This window comes from Myxine glutinosa, chromosome 10, assembly GCF_964187855.1.
Source record: "Myxine glutinosa chromosome 10, kmMyxGlut1.1, whole genome shotgun sequence".
NCBI classification, from domain to species: Eukaryota; Metazoa; Chordata; class Myxini; order Myxiniformes; family Myxinidae; genus Myxine; species Myxine glutinosa.
Window position 1 is genome coordinate 100344343 of NC_136270.1, and position 10764 is coordinate 100355106.

Here is a 10764-nt window from a genome sequence, read left to right on the forward strand (position 1 = left end):
CTTAGACACAATCTTATATTATTCCCAACAGACGACAGATAAACGGGACACAGCTGACTCACACGGGGGTTTGATGGCTAGGACAGGCGGGTAGCGATGGCTCCAGGTGCACCTGGGCTCAAAGGTCAGAATCGACTCGGTCCGGTCCAGAGATGCGGGGAGGTTGCAGCGCTCGGATGGCGTCTTGTCTGCTCAAGCTCGGGGCGCATCTCACTCAGCGCTCGCAGGTGGCTTTCCTTCTCCAAGCTGGGTGCGCATCTCACGTCACATCCGGCCCGGGGCCGCGTATATCCGGCGGGGAGTGACACGCCCTCGGCTCGTTAGCTCCGCCTCGTGGAATCGGCACGTTGCTTCTCATTGGGTGCGTGCGGGGGGGGGTTTACCAGGCTCCGCCCTTGACGAGGAGCTGACAAGGAGCCCCTTCGTGGTAACCCCGTGGAGCGCATGGTCTGGAGCTAATCGAGCCGGTGTGAGGACGCATCCTCCCCCGCTCCGCCGCCATCTCTGTTGTTGTTGTAATTGTTGGGGAAGAAGATGGGAGGAGGTATGGGAAAGGTCCTAAACTCACTACTGGTGCCATATAATCACATTCTGGTGCAACGAAGAGTCATAATTAATGGAAACGAGGCCTTAACTGACATAGAATAAGAATAACTAGGAAGATGTCCGAAAGTTGTCTACGTGTGGTGCGGTGGACCTGGGCACGACATTTAATGGGGGAATAAGGGGAAGGTCGGCTCTACTGATTGTTATTTACATGCAATGGGACTAGGGAATGGGGGATCGGGGAAAGTTGGGGAGTATTGGAGAAAATAGGGGAATATTTACAAGCGGATATGGAGGCCAAATTCCATATTCGCAACAATATATATATATATGTCAGGTCTCAGATTTGTTACTGCTTAATGCTCAATTATAAATGCCGGTTGACTGACGTATTACCACGTAAGCTATGTTATAAAATGCTGTTCTATAATGTTATTTCATGAGTTAATAAAATGTATTCGAACCTTAGGTAGGCTGCTTGAATCGTAGACATAAATCCTTTGATAAATTGCCAAAACATTAACTGTTTTGTTTAATGACAGTGACGCCTGAGTTACAATGAGGTTTTTGCTTCGCTTTCATTTAAAATGAGGAAAGGCTCGCTTCAGTCGTGTTGGACAAATTGTATACGTGTGCACTTTCGAGGCTAGATAAGGCCGGTCGTAAAATCCCTATCATGATTCTCAGACGGCGCCTCGAGCCGCGGGCAGGAGAACGCTCACATGCGCGTGATTTTGCGTAACACTAGCAGAATGTTTAGGTTGCAGACATAAAACCTATCGTGAACCATATATATTTTGTATTAATCACAGCGACGCTTGACTCTGTATAAACATGCTCTGAATTACTCATTTTGAACAAACCCATATACTTTATGGGTTTGTCGAAGCCAAGAATGCACCCTCCCTTTAATGAGTTATATTTTCTGCCTCGTCGGAGTTTTGAAATCACATCTGGTCCGAATGATAAGGTGCGTGCTGCACTCCCCCGAATGACAGAGCGGATAAACGGTGGGGGCTAGGAATGACGGGGAGGGACTCTCGCCAGTCGCTTTGTTCTCTCGGAGATTTTCTGATAATCGTATTCATATATAAATGAATGAGAATCAATGTGTTTTCAGGAAGGCTTGACTTGGCATGTTCTTGCTGTAGCTTGCTGTAGATGTCTGTCTCCTCCGGATCCGTATAAAGTGTTATTTTAATAAAGGTCTCGTCATTCTCAAGCCTGTTGGTGGAACTCTACTTCGATCAGAAAAGGTGGTTTCTGACATTTGGTGCCGTGACTCGGATTGCAGCAGACAGAGGACAGAGAGAGCGGACCCCGAGCGACAGAAGGAAGGCTGTCCGAACGCCGGGACGCCGGCACGTCGTACCTTCCTTCCTGGAGCGGGTTCAGCCCGTTCCTTTCTGCCTTCTGCTCTGCCTGCTCTCCGAACAGAAATTGTAAGTAGAGGCTCATTTCAGGCCACAGAATGACGTGTCTTTGTTGAAATCACCTGGATATCATTTAAGAGTAACGTTACAATATTTGCGCTGGATAAACATTAAGAGTAAAGCTAAGGATAGATTTAGCGCTGGATATTATTTAAGAGTAACGTTACAATATTTGCGCTGGATATTATTTAAGGGTAACGTAATAATTAACAAGGACGAGGGGGAAAGTGAGGTCGGACAGCCGTAAAGGTTGAGTAGGCCGAGAACTTTCCAGGAAGGATCAGCCCAGAGCAACAAGATGGGAAACAAGCTAACGAAAGAAGGGGAACCCCTCAAGGGAACCCCGGCATCTTTCATGTTTAAGAGGCATCATTTTGCCGCGGTAAGACCAATAAAGGACTGGGCTGTGCTAACTAAAGATTTAAGTCATCCCTGGCCAGAGGAGGGATCGTTTGCACTTGACAAATTGGAAGTGTTGTACGGAGCTTTGGATAAGCTAGAAAAGGAAAAGAAACACTTCCCACCCGATTATTGGAAGGTGTTTGGGTGGTGGGAAAAGGAAGGAATGAAGCGATTGGCGGCCACAAGACAGGCTAGCCTGGCAGGGGAAGTACTGAAGCTTCAGGACCAAAAGAAGCAAGCAGACAAGGTTCAGGACAAAACAATTAGGGAGGTAGTTAAGCAAGCAAATCAGCGGCTAATGCCGCTCGTCCAAAATCCGGACCAAGACCCCGCGGTAGGGGAGGCAGCTGCCATGCCCCCACCCCCCCAAGCCCTGAGCCCTGTCCCCGGGCTACAGGCGCCACCTCTCCCACCCCCGCCCCTGTTCCCCCAGGGGTTAGACCCCCATAAAACTAGACCAGCCGCCCCTCAGGTTCACCTTAGCCCGGGCAATCCTTTTAGAGGACAAGAAATTAATGGGGCGGACAGCGGGTTCACGGCCCCAGAGGGGCCAGGAGAACTGTACCCCCCATTGGAAGGGTGCACGGAATCAGAGAACCCACAACCTGCAATTGGGATGTGTCCTTTAAAAACAATAGGACTGAACAGGGGGGCACCCATTAACATCAGGATACCCTGGAGGGAATCAGATTTGGCGTCTATGCAGGAGCGGGTGAGAACCCTGCTGGCTGAACATCCCGGTCAGATACCGGAATTTATGCGTATGTGGATACAAAATACAGGTGCAGATTGGCGGGACGTCTGCCACATGGGGAAGGCTGTATTGCCCGCGCGGGTGTGGGACCAGGCCAAAGTACACGCACGCTGGCCAAATGTAGCACCGCCCCCGGCCGCAACCGCGGCCCAGACCCTCGCCGATTGGGAGGCCCTGGTCGACCTATTGTTGGCCGGGGTATACACCGCACTGATGCCAGCCGCAGGGCCAGATTGGAATAAAATATACGGCCTAAAACAGAAGCATGGCGAGGCAGCCCTCGATTGGAAAGAGAGGGTAGAACGAGCAGTGTTAAGGTGGGGAGGACTGGGCCAGGTGCGGGCACAAGATCTCCCTCACGCTGTAGTGAACAATTTTTTTGTAGAAGGAATGAGACCGACAGTTAAGAAGCGCATTCAAACGGCTATGATAGGATGGAGAAACACCCCAACCGACCAACTAGTCGAAGCGGCCGAACAATGTGGCGAGGGCGACGAGAAGAAGGCCGATGTTAAGGACGACATGTTGCAAATGCTCGTCCAGGAGAAACGGGACCGACTCAACCAAAATAAGAAGGGAAATCAAGGCCAAGGACGGGCCCAGAATCGGGACACCAGGTTAGAGCCCAACGAAGAGTGGGGGCGCGACGACAAAAACGAAAATGACGCTGATGACAACGACAATGGACGAGTCGACATGCGGACACAAGGGCCCCCTCCCCAAAATTGGAACCCACAAGGGCCCCCTCCCCAAAATTGGAACCCACAAGGGCCCCCTCCCCAAAATTGGAACCCACAAGGGCCCCCTCCACCGCAAAACTGGAACATGCAGGGGCCCCTTCCACCGCCGCAGAGCTGGGCCATGCAACCACCCCCTCCACAGACCTGGGCAGTACAAATGCCCCCTCCCCAGAACGGGTATCCACAGGGACCCCCTTCCCAAATCGATGGGCCTCCCCCAAGTTATTGGGCCCCAAGCGGAGCGAACGGGAATGGGCCGCCACAATGGGACCAACGGAACCAACAGCCTGCGAGGCGTCCGACGCAACAGGGTCAGCGCAATAGCAACAGGTACCCCGCATCCACCGCTCCACAGGGGGCGTGCTTCCGTTGCGGACGGACGGGACATTGGAAACGCGATTGCCGGGGGCCCCGCCAGGGGTACCCGCCACAGAGAAATCAAGTAGCCTATTGACAGGAAGCCGGCGGGCCGCCCGTAGAATGTCCCCTCTTGACTATGACACCAACCGAGGAGCCGACCTTGACACTAGACGTAGATGGGCAACAGGTAGACTTTCTCGTCGATACGGGCGCTACTCGCAGTACTATTAACGAGGGGCAGCTACCATCCTTGCGCCCCACAGATAGGGATGTCCAGATAGTGGGAGTTTCAGGCTTGCCCCAAGCGCTCCCTATTTCAGAAGAGGTAAGAGTGGTGTGCGGCCCACTAGAGGCTAGACACGCTTTTTTGATGACTACCACCGCCCCGACTAACTTGTTGGGACGGGATCTACTTTGCCGTTTAGGCTGCCAAATTTCATGTACGGAGCAGGGAGTTTTTGTAGACGTCGCGGAATCCAAACGCGATCTGTTAATGACGGCATTGTCTCGGCCCGGCCCCACCGCCTACTGGTGGAGCCTGGAAAAGAGGGCTTTGGCCACTTGGATACATGTCCTAGACACAGTGTGCTCCCGGAACGACGGGTTGCGAGATTGGCTGCGCGTACATCAAATTACAACAGACATAAAGGACAACCCTCCCCATTGCACGGCTTACTACGATGCTAGGGGCGATGATGACGAGTACCGAGAAAGGATAAAGGGGTCAATAGGTAAGAATTCGGACCTATCGTTGTCAAATATATGGGTTGGACGGGAGGGAATAGGCGTCGAGGTAACCCTAACCGCGGAACAGCGGGCGTTGTCTCAGTACCCCGCAGGGGTGGACGCCCATGTTACCCTCACCACCGCCAAAGGATGGCCGGCGGAAAGTATAGGATGGATGATGGGGCGCTTGCGAGAAATTCCGTGCAGCGCCATTTATGAAGTGGACCACTGGACAGTGACAGTGCTCGACAAAAACGAGGGGTATGTAATCACCCATGATGAGCAGAGTATAGAAGGAAAATTTGAAGAGACAGACCTGCCCCCAAAGGGCAACCACGTTGTACGAACGGTGTCTCAGGGCCCGGGCGAGTCCGATGACCTCTTGGAGGAGGTCCCGGCCGATTTGTGGTCCCAACACGACAACGACGTGGGGCGAATTCGCGACGCCAAACCTCTGGTAATACCGATCCAACCAGGAATGCCCCTCCCAAACGTGAGACAATATAAATTGCGGCACGAGGCCGATGCGGGCATAGAGCCAGTGATTCAATCTTTGGTGAAACAGAAAATAATTGTGGAAACTAACAGCCAATGCAACACACCGATTTTGCCCGTGAAGAAACCAATGCAGGATAAATGGAGGTTCGTGCAGGATTTGAGGGAAGTGAACAAAGTCATACAAGGCATACACCCAGTGGTACCAAATGCGGAAGGCCTTATGACATCTATCCCACCGGACGCAACACATTTTACCGTCATTGACCTATGCTCTGCCTTTTTCTCCGTACCCATCGCACCCGAGTCACAATACTTGTTCGCCTTCACCTTTAGGGGGCGCCAGTTCACCTGGACGGTGTTACCCCAAGGGTTCTCCGACAGCCCCACCCTGTTCTCCCGAGCGCTGCACCGCGATTTGGCAGACGTGGAACTAAAAGGGGGATCGGTGTTGTTACAATACATTGACGACTTGTTGATTTGTTCCCCTTCCAAGGAAGCCTGCGAAGGGGACTCCATGGCCCTGCTAAGAGCCTTGGCGGCCAAGGGCCACAAGGTGGGACGGAGAAAGCTCCAATTTGTACGGAAGGTAGTAACCTATTTGGGTCATGCCATTTCACACGGGAAGCGAGAACTGCATGCTGGACGAGTGACCGCTATCATGGAATCGCCACGGCCAAGTACGCAACGACAGATGTTGCGCTTCCTAGGTATGACGGGTTACTGCCGCTCTTGGATAATTGACTACGCACTACTTGCTAAACCGCTGTACGAAGCCACCAGAATAGGAGAACCAAACTACTTGGTTTGGACGGACGAATTGATGCGCTGTTTCGAGGGGCTGAAAAAGGCATTGGTAACGGCACCGACTTTAGGACTCCCCGATTATGCGAAACCATTCACCCTTTACACTCATGCAATAAGGGGTTTTGCTCAGTCCGTTTTGACACAGACTCATGGAGATAAGGAACGACCGGTAGCCTACTTTAGTAAAAAGCTGGAACCGGTCGAGCAAGGGTTTCCGGTGTGCCTGCAAGCCGTGGCAGCGGCTAGGTACGCAGTGGAAAGGACAGCGGACATTGTGATGGGGCACCCGGTAACGCTACAGGTACCACACTGCGTCACTTCACTGTTACTACAGCGGACAACACAACACTTATCGACCACTAGATTAATGCAATACGAAACAGCACTGATTACGGCCGCCAACGTCACCATTAAACGTTGCACTACACTCAACCCGGCCTCACTGATGCCCACCCCAGAGGAGGGCGAACCCCATGTATGTGTTGATGTAGTACAGCAAGTCTCTACGGTACGTCCGGACTTGAAGGACGTTCCCCTCGATAACCCCGATCGTGTGTACTACGTCGACGGATCAGCTAAACGCGGATGGGACGGCTCTTTGCTATCCGGATACGCGGTGTGTTCAGATAATGAGACGATAGAAAGCGGGCGCCTTCCGCCCACATTTTCCGCCCAGCAGGCGGAGCTGTGCGCCTTGACTAGAGCATGCAGCTTGGCGGCGGACCTTGCCGTCAACATTTATACAGATTCAGCATACGCGCACGGGGTAGTTCACGACAAAGGGGCAATTTGGAAGATGCGAGGCTTTCTCACATCTGCGGGTTCGGTCATAAAAAACGGCGAACTGGTTGAAGGGCTACTCCGAAGCATCTTGCTCCCCCGCGCTATCGCGGTGATCAAATGTCGCGGCCACCAAAGGACAGACTCTGACGTCGCCCGAGGCAACACCAGAGCGGACGTAGCGGCAGGAAAAGCGGCCAACCAACAAATAGGACGGAACATGCCGATGGTAACGCGAGCAAAAGGGGCACACACGCAAACTGCCAACGTACCGACCTCAGGACTAACCCCTTCCTCGAAAAATGAGTGCACCATCACCATCGCCTCACCGACTAATGAGGACGTTATAAAACTTCAAAACGCAGCAACAGCAGCCGAACATGATGACTGGGTAAAACGAGGGGCCACACGCCCCGGACCAAATGCGATGTGGACCCTTCACGGAAAACCAATAGCACCCAAGGAACTACTGCCTTGGCTGGCACGTATGGGACATCAAAATGGCCATGTGTGCCAGAGGGGGGTGATAGAACAGATAAACTATACCTGGGCGGCACCGGGACTGTCGCGAATCGCAGCTGAGGTGTGCCGGTCATGCGCGATTTGCCAACACAACAGGGGGGCACCACCTAGGCACCCACATAACGCGGGCCATCTTCGACCAATCGGGCCCTTCTGTCATGTCCAGTTCGATTTCATTAACATGGAACCAAGTATGTCGTTCCGATATGTCCTGGTAATCGTGGACATGTTCACAAAATGGGTCGAGGCCTATCCATGCGTTAAGTCAGACGCCCCGACAGTAGCCAAGCGCCTCGTGCGGGATTTCATGTGCAGATTCGGCATCCCTCAGAAAATTTCGTCAGACAAAGGGGGCCATTTCACGGGAGAGGTGATTAAGGGCATCCTAAAGGCACTGGGCGTGAAACAATCTTTCCATTGCGCTTATCACCCACAATCAGCGGGACTTGTGGAACGCACCAATGGGACGCTGAAACTTAAGGTAGCCAAGATCTGTGCAGACACAGGTTTGAAGTGGCCGGAAGCACTCCCGCTGGCGTTAATGAGTATTCGTTCCACCCCGGGCCACACCACGGGCCTTTCCCCCCACGAGATATTAATGGGACGACCTATGAGTTTGCCCGTTTCGGCCCCGATGGACATGTCCAAATTTGACTTGCCTGTGATGGATGACATGCTTTTAAAGTTTTGCAGAGGATTGTCCAATGTGGCACGCAGCATTCACGCCCGGGTACGAGAGGCGTTGCCTGAACCAACAAACCACGCCATCCACGACTTCCAGACCGGCGATTACGTGCTCGTAAAACACTTCACCCGCAAGAACGCCTTGGAACCAAGGTGGACGGGACCAGTCCAGGTGTTGCTGACTACACCAACGGCAGTCTTTTGCGAGGGCAAGACTTCGTGGATCCACGCCACGCACTGTAAGTTGGCCATACAAGCACCAGACACTACACCACAGCAACCACAGTAAGGATGGGCCTAATCATAGGTACGATACTATTGGTAGCGACAGCAGCTAGGGGAAACTCCGATTCCAATAGATGCGAAAACGAAACCCGACACCTCACCGTAACATGGGGACAAAGAGTATCACTACCATGTTTCGAACAGAAAGCCCTGCACACAAATTGGGTGAACATAAATTGGCTAGCACTGTCGGCAGGGCCTGGACGCGTTGGCATGGTACAACAAAAGCAACGAGAGTTCCGGGAAGACGGGCAAGCTAGAATTAAGACCTTGGCCCAACCAGGATACCAATGGGGAACCCCTGATTTTAAGCTACAAACACGCACACGCCTAGGGAAAGACATGACCATGCAGGTCCGGTGCAGCGTCTGGACCCCTGGCGCGGCCAGGGGCGAAACTAAATACACACCATGCATCGAATACATACTCACGCCACACCCCCAGAATAAGGCCCCAAAGAAGGGGGAAAACACATATTGGAAAGTGGCCAGGGAGGTGGCAACAATTCAAAATAGGACACACTGCTGGTCGTGCATGCACTTTCCCCAAGCAGGCACCACAGGAATACACATGATAGTGCTACCTCTGTCCCTCAATGACCTCTGCTCACAACCTATCGATTCCCCATGTTTAGTCACCACGCTGGAAAGAGAAGGGGTTGACAACGGCAAGAGTTGCAATCGACAATTTAATTATCGCCCGTCAATGATTGCCCATGTGGCCGAGAGGCCTGCCCCCGTCTGGGTCAAACCACAGAAAGGGACGGTCTGCCTCCAGGGTTCCGGCCACTTGCGTATGGGAGAATCAGAATGCGCCTACACTCTCCCCGGGAAGCTGGGACAAGGGAGCTCGGGGATTACACTACGAATAGTACTGCAAGATAAACACAACCACAACATAACGGCTATAACATTCTCTAGGGGGGTTAGTAGGATTAATGGGGTGGTAAGGGGAACCCAGTGCTTATCCACCCACCTGGTCCCACCCCATGGGACAATGTTTATATGCGGCGACAAGGCTTACCCCTATTTACCAAATAATTGGGGGGGCACATGTTATCTGGGTTCAGTCCTTCCTGACGTTGAGATACTGGATGAGCTAGACCCAAAGTCCTTGGACAGGCGTTATAAGAGGTCAGTCATGAACGAAGATGGAACCACTAAACTACACGGGAGCCTATGGGAAAAGGTGTTTGGTTTCTTCTTCCCAGGAGCGGGCACAGTCATGGATAGTTTCCGGATAGATAAATTGGCTTTGGCCCTAGAAAAGGTGGCAAACGACACCGCTACGGCTCATGACATACTATTGGATACGGTGATTCACATGCGTACAATGGTGATGCAGAATCGGGTGGCTTTGGACATGCTCTTGGCAGAGAAAGGAGGGGTATGCGGAATAATAGAGGGAAAATGTTGCACTTACATACCCGATCCATCTGAAGGAGTGTCAGCCGCAATAGTGAGACTAAGGGAAACTAGCCACGCCCTGACGATCGATCGGATCGCGCGCGAAAATTCTTATACATTTAGCTGGCTCACTGACTGGTTCCAGGGATGGACGGGCACCATAGTGAAGTGGTTATTGACCGCACTGGCTGTGATAATCGGGGTAGTAATTTGGGGGGCACTAATGAAATCTCTAGTCCTCCTCTGTATGAGAAAGTATTTTACAGGATGGAAATTGAAGAAGCCGCCGACAACGACTATGGTTCTGACCACAGAGGCCGTCGACCTGAACGGGTCCTTCAACAAGGCAGACGTGACCGGCGCTCCAGAAAATTGCATTGAATTTTGTAATGACTGTGATACTTGTGTTGATCCCATGTGGGAACTGGCTGCTGCCTGTAACGGTGTCTGTGATGACTGTGATACTTGTGCTATAAACCCCTTGCGTGTACTGGCTAACGCCTCTTATGTATTACAAGCTGACAGCTGCACGCCCCCTTCTGACCCAACTATGGATCTGATTGCGACGCTGGGTCTGGCGGTTGAGGGACCCGACGCGGATGTCCTAGACCCGCAAGCCGACCAGGCGCCCATGGGAGACTTTGACATAAAGGAAGTCCCTCTCTTTTCTTCAAATGTTTCGGATCTCTTTGATCCACATGTTGCGGATCTCTTTGCTTCAAGTGATTCGGATTCGGATTTTTACGCTCTGTACCCTGACCAGGAAATTGAGACACAAGATACTGACGACATTTTGTATTCCCCAGAACAGCAACACGTGAGGG

At 52.3% G+C, this 10764-nt stretch overlaps 1 long non-coding RNA gene across 1 annotated transcript; it reads left to right on the forward strand.

Moving 5' to 3' along the window:
- Positions 1–1464: 1464 nt before the first annotated feature.
- LOC144894078 (uncharacterized) lies at positions 1465–10438 on the forward strand. The gene is made up of 2 exons (XR_013624790.1): positions 1465–1988; positions 8283–10438. It is a non-coding gene; the product is annotated as an uncharacterized LOC144894078 (long non-coding RNA).
- Positions 10439–10764: the final 326 nt, after the last annotated feature.